The sequence below is a fragment of the Photinus pyralis genome, unplaced genomic scaffold, assembly GCF_008802855.1.
Source record: "Photinus pyralis isolate 1611_PpyrPB1 unplaced genomic scaffold, Ppyr1.3 Ppyr1.4_LG1, whole genome shotgun sequence".
Taxonomy (NCBI): Eukaryota; Metazoa; Arthropoda; class Insecta; order Coleoptera; family Lampyridae; genus Photinus; species Photinus pyralis.
Window position 1 is genome coordinate 50978593 of NW_022170249.1, and position 17306 is coordinate 50995898.

Sequence of the window (17306 nt, forward strand, 5' to 3'; positions counted from 1 at the left end):
TCTAATAATTTCTCTAAAGCTCTAGGGTTATTTGGAAGGATCGTGGTAGTCAATTCCATTGCATTCCAGTGAGCTGGGGCACATTTTCAGGGTAGCTAAATCGCTCAATGAAGGTATCGTATGCGATTTGATAATTCGCAGAAGTCAAAGGAAGATGCCTTAGGAACGAATATGGTTTCTCTTCTACCGAGGCTAATAAATAATCAAATTTTTGGATAGTAGAGACATGCGGTTTGTTGTGAACCAAATTGTTTAAATGGTCAATAAACGACCTAAAACCTTTAAAATCACCCTTAAATTTTTTGAGTTCGATCTTAGGCATTCTTACATGTGAGATATTCTGCCACTGACTAACTGACACGTCACCAGAGTGATCCTGTGTGATATTTGCGTTTTGTTTTCAAGAACCAAGCCCAAAATAAAGCTTTTGGGATGGCTTAAATGCAATTTAGTATATAGGGAATGTTTGTTAAATGTATACATATGGGCTATGTATACTTAAAAAAAACGGATCAAATGCATGGAATATGGCTATAATAGGCAACCAACTCTACACTAATTTGTTTTAAATGATAATCGGCGTTCATGTGAGAACAGTAACTTGATTATTTGATGTCAAATTAGGGTTAGCTATGAGTCTTTATTTTTATTATTATCAGCAAATTATGAATTTTTTTCATTCAAAGTGTATACATATGATATTTCATTTAACTGTTTTCATAAATAAGAAAGTTGCCATTGCGCATGCGCAAAACCAAACTTTAAAACTAGTGTTAGATTTGCGATTTGCTTGTATGACAAGTGCTTATGTATTAAATTTCATTTCAATGCTTCCGTAAATAAGGAAGTTGGCAATGCGCATGCGCACAACCAAATTTTGCAACTGGTGTTAGATTTGTCTTTATTCCAAATGCCTAGGTATAAAATTTCATTTAAATGCTTTCATAAATAAGAACAGCTCGAAAACGTCGTTAATTTTACTTATATTCTTAGTGTTTACATACGAAGTTTCATTTAAATATCGTCATAAATAAAAAAGTTAGCATTGCACATGCGTTGAACCAAATTTCTGACACTGCGCATGCGCAAAACCAAAAAATATCGGTATGCACGGAATCGTTGGACCAAGCCCATTCAAATGAGCACTATGTCGCCCAAATCGGTTCAGTGGTGTAGAAGAAGTACGTTTGAGTATTGGTTGATGTCAATTGCACCAGTTTTTAGCACATTTCTGGAAAAAAATACGCTATTATATTTGTTATGGCTGGTTGGCTGTCCGACTGAGATTTCAGCAATTATAATAGCTAGAGACCAAATTTTCACTAAAAGCTTTCTGATATAGTGTAGATGTGCAGGCTCTAGTCTATTTGATTACTCGTGAGATCGATAATTTTATACTTTGCTAATGAAATACTGATCTGCATTACCAAAAATGCGCTTTCATCATGCATATGCTGATTTACAACTTGTTTGATACACATTCGGAACGTATGTTGTGATCAGCTGTAGAAGTATAGGCAACCCGTTATGTTTATATGGAGTGTTGTGGCAGATCATGTATGTGTTTCAATAAAGCCACTCTTAACTGTAGTTGGTATTGAACGTTACTCCAGACCTTTTGATGGGAACTTTTCAACAAATCAAAGTGGGTGGTATATTACTGGCTATAAATTGAAGTTTCCTTTTAGCGTGGTGAGTGGAACTGCATTGAGATTCTAAATATTCTAATTTAAAATACCCAACGCTTAGGATTATTTACAGTGAAAGATAAATTTAAAAAAGTAAGCTTCTTCGCTTAGCGCAATAATTCGCATAAAGGTTATGTATTAGTTTATTGCACAAGTTACACAATGTTCGTCATTTATTTTTCGCGCTCCAAAGTTATAATATAGCATTGCATGACGGCAACTGGTCACTAAACCATAAGAAAATAACATCAAGCGAGAATCCATAAAGTACGGCATACCGCAGTACGAACATCATTTTAAGTGCACTTCTAGTGAAAAAATAATGAAGTTTGACAAACATACGTTTAATGAGCTACTCTGTAGATCCCTCACGTCACAGTGTTTATTTATGTACTCGTACATTAGCGTTATATGAACGCAGAACGGAACCTCGGTCAAATACACCAATTTCAACGAGTTATAATTAATGTGAATTAAAAGTCAATGAAATGGGAGATGGTGGTCAAGATATTATGAAACTAATACGAGTAATGATTTTGTAACTTCTGAAACCGAAGCTAATTAAGATTCTTGATTTTGTAGTTTGCTTGTGCAAAGTTCATTTCTTGTTTGGCTAATTATTAATCAATAATGGGAGGATAGCTCAAGGGTATGACATGCAAAGTTTGATTTTACGAAACTTCACATTTTCCCAAACCTTTCACAACGTACACCCTTTTCGAGTAAAAAATTAGCTTTAAAACTTTTGCAGAACGTTATTTAATGACGTCTACGTTCTCTTTTTTGTAGACGTGAGTCTAATCAAATGGCGATTTCAATTTCCTGAAATACACATTAAATATTATCGATAAAGGGTGATTATGTTTACTTAACGTACGTTCCTCTTATGCCAATTCGAATATTCATATTTTCCTCTGTACTCTCTAAATTTTATGATATAACCACGTAATTTGACAGTTAAAGAAATAAACTTTTCGCTGAAGATAATTGAGGAGGAGTGATTGAAATTAGTTTCAATTCCACACTTGAATTACGGGGAGATTTTCTCGGAGGTTCGATATCCATTTCTAGCAGTGACAATATTTATTAGGACCATCGAGAAAAGAAAGTAAGAATCCTTGCCGATATTAAAGTTTTTATTGCATCTTATTCTGCAAAAAGTTTTGCGAAGCGTTACTTTACATTATACATCAGACGCTGTTAAGAACCTGCAATGAGCTCTTCATTTCCACGGGGAGGTTTTCATCGTCGTCTGTAAACATAGCGACAGTAATGCGGATGCTTCGGATGTTACTTTTAGTTTATGAAATTAATTCTAAACTACTAAACTGGAGTACTAACACAGCTCGACTGAAATTTAACGCCACTGCATTTGTGTCTCGAACATAAAATAAAATAGAAAGTTCCGGATTCATAAAATTTTTAAGAAGTCGTAAAGCTCAACCTATTTTCAGATGCATTCTACTTTTTCGGGGAAATTGTTAGGTAGCAATTTTCCAGGACGTATCTTTTTTTTAATTTATTGTTGCCGTAGGAAGGTGATCTAATTTTAAATGTGACATTTGCTTACAATGCTAATAATATTGGAGTATCACGTGCTGAAAAGTGTTACTAAGGTAAGGTTGGAGATAAATGTCACCACTATTTCTAGGCTAGTATTGATCGCAACCGTTCTAATTAGTACTGCATAATCTACGGCATTAGATAGATGCTTAGGTTATTGAATAAAATCGTCGGTAGGTATTAATAAGTGATGGGAATAAATCAAATATATAAGAAATGTTCATCTGCCATATCAAAGTTGAGACAATCGATCCATCTTAACAATTTCAGCAAGTGATAAATGATTATTAGAGATTATAGAGGCCGTAAAATACGATCGGTGATAGCCGACACATAAGAAGCGTAAAGCAGTGGCCCTTGGTTATAAATGACCGTATTCGAACATCACGAATAACACACCAAGATTTCCAAAAATCCCACTTTGCACAATCACGTATATACATTTTGTTTTAAATTTACTGTACCTTTTGGATTTGATTATAAAGTACGTAATTGGATTCTCTTACGTTACGATAGGTATAGCTTGAATACAATATGGATTTAGGGTCACTTAAATGATAAGGGATCTACCCAAAGCTGAATGCGCCATTATGGTTAATGGCTTCGATTTTAAAAATTACCAATCCAATCACTTCCACGAGTAACGGTAGAGCATTTAATCTAACCTTCCTCTGGCAATCACCGCTGAAAGTACTTAAAACCCGTTTTCGTTATTCTATCCTTTCCAGATTTTGTTAATTAAATTAACAGACTACAGCAATATGCATATTCCTCCTTATGATTTATAAATTAATATAGCTGTGGCAGTAGTTCGCGTTAAATTAATAAACCTGTCCTGTATTAACATAGCGTTCTCTGTTTGTGTAATTAGAATAGATAAGGCTTAAACTCCTGTCAACATACTGGTTTCTTACAAAATACATGGACGTTCACTTATACATGTTTTTATACAATTGAAACTTTGAGCTACCTGATAATGTAGCGTTTTGATGAATGGCGTTTTATCTACTAAAATTGATTTTCATTTGGTGCTTTCTAGTCTTTGAACATGATTGATTTAAAGTATTCTGATACAGAAGTAGAAAAAGTCATGTCTGCCAGCGAGATCCCGTGGCTATTCATTTTATACTTTTTTTTAATTTGACATATTCCTAAAAACATTTCATATCTATAATTGTTGAGGTCCATCTTGATCTTAGTTTTCTCACAATGGGGCCAATCGTTATCTAATTTAATTTAACAATTTCGACCTAATAATACAATTTTCCTTAAACATTAAAATGGTGACGTTATTTCATACAATTATCTTTATCTCTCTCAAATAAACGAAAAACTTAATAAATTACATCTAAACTGTCACATTTGCATTAATAAGCACCTTCATAGCAAATAAAATGGAGGTACAACAATTTCTTAAGCTAACAATTCCAAGAAATCTCTTATCATTTAAACAGAAAATAATCAAATACAACCCTGACTGGACGCTCGATTTGGAAAATAGTTTTGTGTTAAAACGTAATTAGACCCACGACATTTAACACAGAAACCAAAATTTTGATGACATTCATTAGACAAATAGGCACCCGAATTCATTCGAGATAATTTACCACAAAATACAACCTGCTGAGTGACATTGTTTACACAGCAATATTTATTTATAAATTCGAATTAAAATGTGTTCTAAAATTTACATGTTTGCTGTCGAAGAAATGATTTTCTGAAATCATATTTACAATTTGTTACGTTTTTTTCCATTCTGTACCGATTTCTAAATTCTTTTTCATCCCAATTATTAAAATAGTTTTTTTGGTAAAAAGGCATTCATTTATAACATTCGTAATAAATGGAACTATAAAATGAGAATAAAGCTGAATCATCTTAATATTGATTGTCCGAACCAAAAGATTTATATTTAATGTTATTCACAATTTGCAACCCGACTTTTCACTAAGCAACCTCACTATCATAAATAGCTACCTATTTACTGTCAAGTTAGTGGTGTAGAAGGAGTACCAATTTTCACTAGTCATGTGTACGAAAAAGAAATGTAATCGATCAGTCGGGGGGGTAGTTTAACAAAAATTAAATAAAGAAAACCAAATCGCCATCAATACAATACAATACCTTTCCGAAAATGTTTCCAGCAGCTGGTGGTTTGCGTCGCATACAAAATTGAATCGGTTGGAATGCAAGGTGGGTCTAATTTGGATATTCGTCGGATGTCTCAAAATTCCCGCGAAGATAGAAAACGCAATGGAATTTTATTGTCTGCTATATAGCCGGGAATATATACTTGCTTAATAGTGTAAATCACTTTAATGCTATCAAATGTTTCCCTAATAATCCAAACTAGTAATGTTCAAAAGGAAAGGCTTCCACGTTTCATAGATTACTTCGCGAATTTCCTCTGCGTTAACGCAAAAATGTCCGACGGCGATTATAATTGTTTTTTGTTTATTAAACGTTACCTTAAACTCTGCCAACGTAATTTTTACACGAAATATACAATGGGTTCAAAACGAAAACATGTTTATTTATTTTATAACTCGTATTGTTTAAACGTAATGTTTCCTTTCCGGATGAGTCCTTTACCTGGGTTTCTTTCTTGAAATTCAAAACTTCCAGGCGTTCAAACATTTCAAATTCGAATATGAATTTCAAACGTTTTACACGCCTTTGGCAAGTAGACGCAATTTTAACACGATAACCAAAATGGTTATATCCTGCGCGGTTTCAGAAACTGTATACCAAGAGAGGCTAAAAGGCCCCCTTAACTCAAAACTAAATCATGTTTCAGTTCCTAGCTAACGTGCGGAATTCTAAGGTTAATACCTCAGCACCGAAGGAATGCATGCGGAAACACACACTACTTCCCTAAACTGCACACGCTGGAACATTGTTTTTTTTTTAATCTAAAAAAAACGCAAGGACATTGAGATCTTTAAACACCCAAACACTTGAAATCGTGACGAGGGATCATTACTTTCTCCGCTTTGGAAATCTGTCATCTCATTGGTCACATTCTCCAATTTTCCCTGATGGAATAGGTTTGAATAGCCAGGTTTAGCCTTCTCTTTTCAATGTTCCAGCGTGTGCAGTAGGAAGTGGTGCTTGTTGCTCCCGTTGGTTCATTAGTAATTTAATATTATATTTTATGTTTGTTGTTATTGTTATTTTGTTTCTTTTCTTGTCCTCGTGCTTTTCGTTGATAATTGACACGGTCCTATCCCGGAAGTCGATCGCATCTTAAACTTAGACATCTGTAATCGTTGATTGACTGGATTATTTAGTTGCCGAACGGTCTAAGTGAAATGAATGGGTTTTCATCAAACCATTAATTTTTATTAATTGTTTTCCTCTGTAACATTTTGTCATATCTCTAATAGTAGCCGAGATATCCGCTGTGACAGTTAAAATCAGACTGTATAAGTTTAGTTATGCAGTACGAATTTACAATGAGCACTAACTACATACAACCACAATTCTTGACATTTTGAACTTTGTACCTTCCTTCAGTTTTCTACCCCACTAGTCTGTGTTATATACAAAAACTCAGTCGCACGAGCCACTTTTCCCTTCTGGAAGTGCCATTTGGCGGTTTATAATTCCGTGTTACAACAGATTTAGGGTTTTAACTTCCGGAAGAACAACAATATCATTTCTCATTTCAGATTGTGAAACGGTTTGCGTATTAAAAATCTTAATTAAAATTTAATTATGCATAATAATTTTTATTCCACGAATTAATTCAACTTGAGGAAGGTTTTAGAAAAGCTAACAGACGGAGGGGCCATTGTAAAAGCGAGGTAGCTAGATTTCTACTACATAGGTCCACCGATAACTGTGAATAAATATATCTATATCGCAGTTAGAAATGTTGCGACATCTAATCGTGCATGATAGAGGGAAGAGTGCTAAACAAGTGCATAATCAAAGCGGAGTGCCTTTAAACGTTGCGCGTGCTTTAGAGACCAATTTATACACGCGTTTCTTATAGTATTTTTGTTGAATATACCTACCTGCAATAAAATTTAAAAATAAAATGATATCGTATTGACGTTATACTCGAATACATTTCTAATTAAGTGAGCTTATTATTCGTAATTCCATGATTGCCATGGAAATCTCATTCGGCGTTTGCTTATAAAAATCACCGTGTTTGTAAATAAAATGACTTCGATTGAAGAGGATAATATACCGTCCATATTCAGTGGCTTATTGCAGCAGCAGAAGAGAAGTTTGTAGGTGTAATATTTGACGTAACGTTACTTAGCAACCTTTAAAGCGCAGGGTGTTTTATCGCCTTTTTACTTTACACTCAGGCGTGTTTTAAACAGCGATTCTGATGCAGGTATAATAAAAAATAATATACAATATGTACTGTCTAAGTTGATTCTCGAATACAGAATACATTTCATAGGAAGCAAATCGTAGGAAGGATTATATTAAGTTTTTAGATTATTAGTTGGGTAGACTAATTTAATTTTTCTTTTACGCCTGCCTGCCCCATTTATATTAGTTTAGATGATGTCCGTACCCGTTAATGATGTTGGCCACTAGTACCTATTTACTACGCTCGCGATTTTGAGCGCACTTACTCCGCTGTGTGGTCGGAGGCTACCTCTTTGTAAGGGGCCGGCTGCACCTTTACCGGACCCCCTCACTCGCTCTTGTACCTACTACTAGCACCTTTGGAACGTCCTCCCGCAGGAGGGAAACCCAGGTTCGCAGGAACTTAGGCGGGCGAGGAAAAATTAGCTTTGAACGGGTACCTCCTGGGAGGTAAGGGCCATTAGCTGCTTAAAGCAGACAGGAAAGGCTTCGTGAAAGCTGGCCCCCGACCGCGGAATCCGATGGCTGATCCCGGGCCGGCCCGCCGCCGTGGCAGTACCTTTACGAAGGTACGCCTTACGACTCGCACTCTCTCGTTACTAAAAATATCGTGTAAATGGCGATATATATAATATATATATATATAGGGAACGGCGACCACAGAAAACATAAATATCACAGTGTTCTTTTTATTAAAAAGACGACACTTCGAGAGAGGCTTGTTTGTTCCAAAGGCTTTGGCCTGGCAGCGTCGAGTGCTACCTTGGCCGTCTCCCCGCGGGGAGGAGGGGGGCGTTGTAGTCCATGAATCGGTGGTAGATTTCAATGGTACTACGGTGCGTCCTTAACGACACGGTTAACAACGTCTTTCTGTCGGTGATTCCCAGGCGACCTAGGGCCTTGACCGTCTCCTTGGGCATCGCCCCCTCGTTCCTACCACAATCGGTAGGACTTCTCATTCGGATGCCCCAAGCATCTCTTGGAGGGTCGGTAGCAGTCGGCTATACTTTCTGAGGTTTTCAGCTCGTCCCTGAGCGAGGTAGTCTTTATCCTCATGGCGGACAGTCACGTCGACCACGAAGACCCTTCCCTGGTTCAGCAAAACCAGGTCCGGTTTCAGATTCTCGCCCGAAGGAAGCCGCACTATCGGCTCCTCCGTCACCGCTACCGATGGCCACTGCTTCTTTACTTTTTCCACAACGAGGTCGCAAATCTCGTTGTGTCGGCGGATCCTGCTGGGCTTCGTAAATGTGCATTGCCCAACGATGTGCGTCAGTGTCTCCGGCTGGTCGCGACACCGCCTGCAGAATACGTCGCCTTTTTGGGCCCGGTCCCGACTCATGGCCACCCTATCAGCGCATGAGTTGACTCTCATCTTGAGGGCTGTTATTTGCCTACACGGCTTCAGCAGCTTGGGGTCTGCCAGCCAGGCGTTTGCTAATCGATCACCGGTGAGTGCCGCGACCGATGTTCCTTGAGAGCCAAGGGCCGCCCACCTTCGGAGCTCTTCCCTCTTTGCTTGGTCCTTGTACCTGTTAATCTCTTCATTGGTACAAGGCCAGGGAAGGCGGATATTCTTGGCGACTCGCTCAAGACGGTCTTCCAAGCGAGCGCCAACCGCTATAGCCCGAATTACGGGGTCAGTTTGGGACAAGAACTGTACCCCCGCCTTTAGGGTTACCGAGGACACCAAAACCTCTAGCCTCGGGATACCCAGTCCCCCGTCTTTCTTGCCGCAGTAAAGCAACCCGTTGGCAGAAGATTGCGGCAAGTGGAATATATTTCGCACCACTACCCGTAGCTCCTGGTCAATCTGACGAAGTACGGCGGCTGTCGGGGCTGCTAGGACCAGCCGGTACAGGTAGTGCGGGACCAGGTATTTGGAGATCAGCTCTACCTTTTGGTGTGGTTTTAGCTTCAGCCGTCTGATTCGGCTGAGCGTTTCTGCCATGTGTTCAGGCAGACCCTCTATCGATATCCCAGCCCAAGGAGATATTTCCACACCGAGGTAGGTGATATGGCCGTCCGGATGTACGTATGGTACGACCTCTCGTCTATCGTCAACCCTGGATCAGCGGGGTACCAGGAGTCTTTATTCGAGCTGATTTGGAAGCAGGCGCGCTTCGGCGCCGATACCTTCATACCTAGCCCCCTTAGGTACCGCTTCAACTCCTCGATCTGATCCTTAGCCCGTGATACTGTGCTCGATACCAAGATAATGTCATCGGCAAAGGCTAAACAAGCGACCGTCGTATCACCACTAAGAGTGTACCCGGGCTGACTTTCCAGCGTACACAGAAAGGGCTCCAAAACTGTGTTAAATAGCAACGGGGAAAGAGGGTCGCCCTGCTTTACCCCACGCTGGAGCGTAATCGCTACGCTTTGGTCGCATTTAATGCTCGTCTCCACATCCTTATATGCCTCGTCTACCATACGTATCACCTGTTCTGGTAGACCCTTCTTACGTAGTGCAGGTCCCAGTGCTCCGTGAGGCACTGTGTCGAAGGCTTTACTTATATCCACCTGCACCACTACCAGGCTATTGCCACTGACCTTCGAGTGCCGCAGCAACTCGTTAAGGATGTGGACGTTATTGAAGCACCCCTGCTCTGCCATAAACCCTTTTTGCCGGGGTGTGAACCGCACGTGCTTGCGAAGCTTCTGGTCGATTATACCCCAGTACAACCGGCTCAGAAGCGACGATATGGTAAGAGGCCGGTAGTTCTCGACTAACGTACCGTCCTTACATGCCTTGGGAATGAGCAGCGTGCGATTCATCCTCCACTGTCTCGGTTGTCGTCATGTGCACATGATGAAATTGAACAGGAGACGGAGGACTTCTTGGCGTGCTTCGGAACGGACGTGAGCCACCTTCACGCCGTCCGGCCCTGTGCCCGTGGACTCTTTTAGTCGCGCGATCCGAGCTCGGATCTCTGTCATCGTTATGGGTGTGAGGACCTCAGTGACTGCCTTTGGTGCCTCATCACCCGTGTTGCGCAACTCCTCAGGTAACTGTACTGACGGCTTAGTACCCATAGACTAGTGTACAGTTCCTGGACGTCCGCGGCCTTAAGCTTTTCGACCCCACCGTCGTCAAGCCAGTCCACCCGCGCACGGACGTGTTTGGCCAGTAGCCCTGGATTTTTCTTGTATAGGTCCTGAGTCCTCGCGAACAGATAGCGCCGCTTGCTACCTCGCGAGCGACTCTCTCTTTGGGACGACGCTTTCCCTCCTCATTCTCACTAGCCGCGGGGGCGACTATGTGAGCCGAAGCCAGCTCGTAGATCGTGTCTACTTGGACCTGGGGTATCTCATCGTTTAGGTCCACCAACTTCTGGAGGGCATCCCGCAGCATGACAAGTGCCGCTTCAGACTCCCCTGGGATCGCCTGCGACCTTGGGGGCCGCTCTGTCAGGACTGTCTGTATGATCCCCTTGCGCCATGCCGCCCCGACATGGTCGCTTTGCGGTAAAGTCGGGGAGTCTGTTTGCTCCGGTGCCGGGACCTCCACGACACCTTGTGGAGTAGGGGGTGTCGGTACCCTATCGGGTACCTCTTGTCCATCCGAGTTGGAGGAAAAAGACTGCTCGGATGGCGGGCGCGTGGTTTCTGGGTCAGCCAACCCTTCTTCCACCGCGCCCTGGGCCTGCTCCGTATGCGCTCCGGTTGTCACTCTCAGGGATACCAGCAGTTCCTGCTTTAGTGTTACGTATGCAGGATTGGCCCGTACTGCTAGTATTTGTTCGCGGCTGACGTTCTGGAGGACCCTTCCTATCCTCCTGGGGATTGCCTTGTCCCCATGCCACTGCACATCTAGCTCCAGCATGGTCGCAACCTCATCTATGCTGAGCTGGGGGCCCCCTAACCCCCTTAGGATCGCCAGTTGTTCGGCGTCCATCGCAGTGACAGCAGCCCTGACCACCTTCGATCGGGGCTCCGACTGCACCCGACCTTCTTGCGTTGGTGATGTCCCGGTGAGCTTGCCAAGTGTGTGCCGCGCAGCTCTTCGCGGACTTGAACGTCGCCCCGCAGTAGTCGCACCTTACTACTGCATCATCTGTCGGATCGGGGTCGCCGGCCTGAGCACCGTGCAATTTTGGGAACGACCGTCGACACTTGGCGCAGACGTATTGCCGGGGCTCTCTGCCGTGAGCCTCGCGGCAGTGTCTGACCGCGTCGTTCTCCGTGAGCGCTAGTTGAGTACCCCGTCCTGTATGGAGACAACGGACAGGACGTTGGCTGATATGGGTACGCAATACCAAATTCGTAGTCCCTTTCATCGCCAGGGGTCATCGTCCATGCTCCCCTGTTAATTCCGCCGGCTTCGGGAGCTTGAAGCCGGTGGTCCGAGGCTTTACCGTTATTTGTAGAAGCCCGTTAAGACGGGGCCGACGGGCTGGGCCGACCCCCTTTATCCGCTCGTTTAGCCACCTCCTTTATAGTGAAAGGAGGGCCCGACTCTCGGGTGATGCACATCGGACCCACGAGCTGAGCCCGCGACTGAGCCGCTCCGTCCCACCGAAGCTGGACGGCGACGTTCGATCGTCACTCCGAGCCGAACCGGAGTCCGGACGGTGACTTGCGGAGCCGCCCGAACCGAAGTCCGGGCGGTCACGTTCGATGTCGCGGACCTTTGGGATGGATTAAGTCCCAAGAGAGTCATTTATTAGTGATGTGCAATCGATACTTTTTTCAGTATCAGGTAGATACTGATACTTTCGACAAAAGTATCAGATACTTTGTATTCGTTACTTTACCTGATACTTTTTGTTTGGGATTTAGATTCGTTTAGTACGACACCGGGGCGAGTAGTTATTGATATTGAGACCTGCACTGCATAGTACTTTTGCTTGCTCTCGATTTAATAATGGTATTTATTTGTGTAACGGGTATCGTGCTTGATAGGAATTCGTAGTAAAAATATCAACCTCCAGATAGATTTACAACCGCGCGGCGCGCAAACGTAAGGGAAAAAAATTTCATTGATGTAATTAGGATACTGCGTTGGCGGAAAAAAGGCACTCTTTTCACTTTTCAGTATAATCGAAATAATTAGAACAAAATAAAAATGTGATTCACTTACAACAAAATTAAAACTTTTCAAAATTAATTATAGGTAGGTACATATTACTTAATAATCTAAAGGTAATTAATAGGCAAATATAAAAGCAAAACATATGTACAAAAAATAAACTATGAAACTTCAATAATCAAAAATAAAAAGCTTAATTAATTAAATTATATTGCTGCTTTATAAATACTGTTTGTTGGCATTTAAAAACACAAGTTTTTCCACATTTTTGCTTTTCAAACGACTTCTTCGCTGAGAAACCAGTTCCCCAATCTTAGAAAAAATACGTTCACTGGGAACTGATGTGGCTACTATGGTCAGATATTTTTTTGCCAATTTGGCCAAATTTGGATATATAATTTCTCTGGTTTTCCACCACTTTAACGGATCGTCCTTTCTTGGGATGTAACTCTCTTCAATGTATTGGCGCATTTCAATAATAGCAGAGTGGGTGGTGGTGACGGCGCCTATGGATTGAAGATCTAACATTTTTTTATCGAAATTACGCCAGATAGGGTCATCGTCTTCATCATTATTGTCATAATGAACTTCTTCTGCAGCTGGTTGAACATCTATTTGCCTTCTTATTTCAGTTGATATTTCATTTGTTAACGATTCTTTGGTTTTCAGGTATGCATTGCCATCTTCAAAGCCATTTTTTTTAAATCTGGGATCTAAAAATGTTGACTTTGAAAGAATGGTATTGTATTCAATTCGTGTAAACCTAGTTTCAATACCTCTCAATAATTCGGTCTTTAATTGAATACTTTGGTCATATTTAATCTGTGTAATGCCGTGAAGACATTGCTTAAGTCCCTCTATCATGGGAATAATTTTAGACACGGAAACATGTTTCTCGGTGCTCAATTGAGTTGTTGTGATGGTCTCAAATGGTTTCAGAAGAAGGCAAAACTCATGCAAAATGGCCCATTCATCAGCAGTTAGCGTAGTTACGGGAGAGTGCAATACTGCGATAGCAGCTTCTAGTGGATCTTGAATTTCACACACTCTCTGAAACATCGCGTATGTTGAATTCCACCGTGTAACTACATCATTTATTAATTTTAATTGTTTCCCCGAGATTTGCATTTGCAAAGAGTTCAATTTTGCATTTGCTGTAGTACTTCTGTGAAAGTGTTCAACTATTCTCTTAACTTTATTTTGGATTGGTTGGATTAATTTAATAGAATCCTGAACAATGAGGTTTAATGTGTGGGCCAAGCAAGGGAGATGACTCCACCCAGTTAGTTTCACAGCTTTTGTAATGTTTCGAGCATTATCCGAAACTATGACATGTACTTTGTCTGTCAAGTTCCATTTCTGTACAATTCTTACAAGTTCGTTTTTTAAATTTTCCGAAGTATGCTGTTCAGGAAAATGGAAACAATCCAGTAATACTGAACACATCTCCCAATCTTTGTTGAGAAAATGAGCAGTTACTGCCATGTAATTATCAACAGAAATAGAAGTCCACGTATCAGTTGTTAGCGTAACATACTCAGCTGTTTCAAATAAAGTGGTCACTTTCTCTACAACTTCGTTATATTTTTGAGATAGAAATGTTCTGCTGAGAGTGGATCTACTTGGAAGTTTATAAGCAGGGTCTATCTCCTCTAACAATTCTCGAAAGCCTTCATCCTCAACTATAGAAAATGGTTGCATATCTTTTGCTATCATATTAAAAACCTTGTTATGAATACGTTTTGTCCGAGACATTGACATTCGACGTCTGGCGAACTGTGAAATTTTTGACTGCTTTTCCGACACCAAATTGCGCTTTCTTTTGTTAGTGTTTTCTGATTCTATTTGAATACTGGTACTAGCATCCGTGTGCATTTCCGAAAGAGTTTGACTAGGAGCATTAGGCACAGTTGAAGAAATCGGATAATTCCCACTATGGGAAGGCCCAGGGGTAGGTTCTGAAATAGGTATGTTGTTTTCACAAATGAATTTTCATTTAGTAGGTGCTACAGAGCAAATAAATTCAAAAAGAAAAATGAAAAATACTTGGACTTGCCTAATTCTGAGGACTGAACAGCCGTTCTTATTGCCGCCGGCGCCGTTGAAATCACGGTAAAATGTTTAGCCTTTAAATGTTTTTTTAAATTAGATGTTGCTCCTCCTTTATGGGACAAAACACTTTTGCATATATCGCATTTTGCCTTATCTGCACTAAGTTCACTGAAGTGAATCCAAACATCACTACGCTTTTTGTCCGACATTATTTAAAAAAAACTCAATGGAAACTATTACTAAGGAAAAGAAGTTAAACGCCGGTCGCCGAAACCTGCTATACGTTTTTCGTACCCGTAAAGCGCGACCCGTACAGGAGATAAAAAAGAAACAAAGTGCACTAGCGACCTAAACACAAAGGTAGGTATAGGTAATGTGTGCTAATACTAAAAATATAATAAATAATGTGTACAGAAATAATTCAACCCTGCATTGTCATCAAGTCCTTAGTCCAAGGCTGAAGGCTCTGCTGACTGCTCTTTAAAAACAGTGAAATATTGTATTGCGTAAATGCGTACGTGATCGCAACCAAAACAAACTCGGTGCTGTGTTAATTCTGCGTCAGCGTAACCACTACCACACCAAGAGTAGGCAAGATATTTATTTGATACTGATACTTAGTTACTCGCTCTCTCCCTCTCTCCCCTGCGAAGTGTAAAGTATTAAGTAATCGAGTAACGGATACTTTTAGATACAAGTATCGGATACTTCGAATCTTTGAAAGTATCAGATACTAAGTAACGAATAGATACTTTTTTGCGCATCACTATCATTTATATTAGTTTAGATGATGTCCGTACCCGTTAATGATGTTGGCCACTAGTACCTATTAAAAGAGAGTCATGGTTACTCCCGCCGCTCATATGCGCTTTAGGGTACTTTTTCGAAAGAAAAAAATCCCCTTATGTGATGTGGAACTCGGAGTAACTGAGAACTCTAAGTCTCTAACGTATAATTTATGGTCAAAATGACAAAATAGATGTATTAATACTCGATTATTCGATTGAATTGAATTCTAGTTGGAAGTCTCCACATGACTATAACGTCCAATTTTAAAACTACAATTGCGTCAAATCAGGAATTTGGTGACTAAGTTTAATCTTAAATTAATTGGCCCAAAGCAATTACTCCAGGGCACCTTACACACAAGATAAAATTGAAGTCCCAGAATGTCCTTCACAATCGAACTTTTATCGAGATAACTAAATATTTGACCTTCCGAAAATGTGCATAGTGGGTAATTCCTGATCTCCTGCAACCTAAACAGCAGAAGGTGAAAAATTAAACTGTCAAGTATGCGTTACGTGCATAAACAAAACAATTTTCATATTTATGACTCGGGAACGAAGTGTCAAAAGGGTACACTCGGAGAGAGAAAGCGATAGGTCTCCCCGATATACATGCCACAGTACCAAATTCGACATTATTTGCCAGTTTTTACTATTGTTATTTTGAGTTTCTATTTACGGATACAATTTCATCGAAAAATACCGCTTCTGATAATCATATTTTGTTTGATTCCCTTCGATGAAAACTGCTGCTCCATTCGATTCGGTTTTCTTATTTTATCGATTACTTCCAGCAATCAAATAACTAAAATAAATATGACTAAATCCAACATATTTGCAAAAGCAAAACGGCAAAACATGCGTGGAATGCTCTCGAAAAATTTCACCAGAATTACTCAACAAACAGCAGGCTGCATATTTTACGTCCCATGGTGCATCAACGACTTGAAGAAGGAGGCAGTATGGAGATTCAGGTTGGGAAAATGAATTAATTTGTTCCAAAGACTGACTGCAAACGGGGACGAATTCAAACCGGAATTTTTCTTGAATGCGACATTATTGACCTCAATACCCAAGAGCTACGATGGAATTGTTCAGGCACTCGAAGGGCGTGATGAAGAATTTGGTCAGCACAAAATTGATGGCGAATTACAGACGACGTGCGACGTATTGAACAGCAAAACAAAGAAAAGAATGCAGTAGCTTTGAATATAACGTCACCAGAAAACAAGAATGAAATATTCTGTTATTTCTGCAAGTCGAAGGGTCACATGAAACGAGAATGCGACAAATACAGAGAATGGCTTAAAAAGAAAAACTCTAAACCAAAGGCAAATGTGATTAAGACCGACTCAAAAGATCAATTTCATCACAGAATCGTGAGAAGGAAGAGTTGCAGCCATTCACTGTTCAACCTTACGCCGCCGTCAGGAAAGATTACACAGTTTTTGCAAAATTTAGGGAATTCGTTGATATGTGCAAAACGGTTTTTCATGCGAAACCAAAATGTATTCGCTCGGACAATGGTGGGGAATACATTGGCAAAGCAATAGATGACAGTACGGCAGAAATTTATTATTTATTGATTTATTTGTATTATAATTATTTTGTTTTTTTCATTATTTTCTTTGTAAATAAATTGTATATAAAATTTAACTGCATCCCATGAAAAAGATCCTGTTGCTGTAACTTAGAGCTACGGAATGTGTCAGTATAAGCGGCCTTCAACCTTAGGGTCATCAGTAACAGGGTAAACCGCTACAAGAAGTTCGTATTTTAATTTTGTTTTGTGTTGCTATAGTGGTTTTTGACTGATATATAATTTGAATTAATCAATTTTTCGTATGTGTG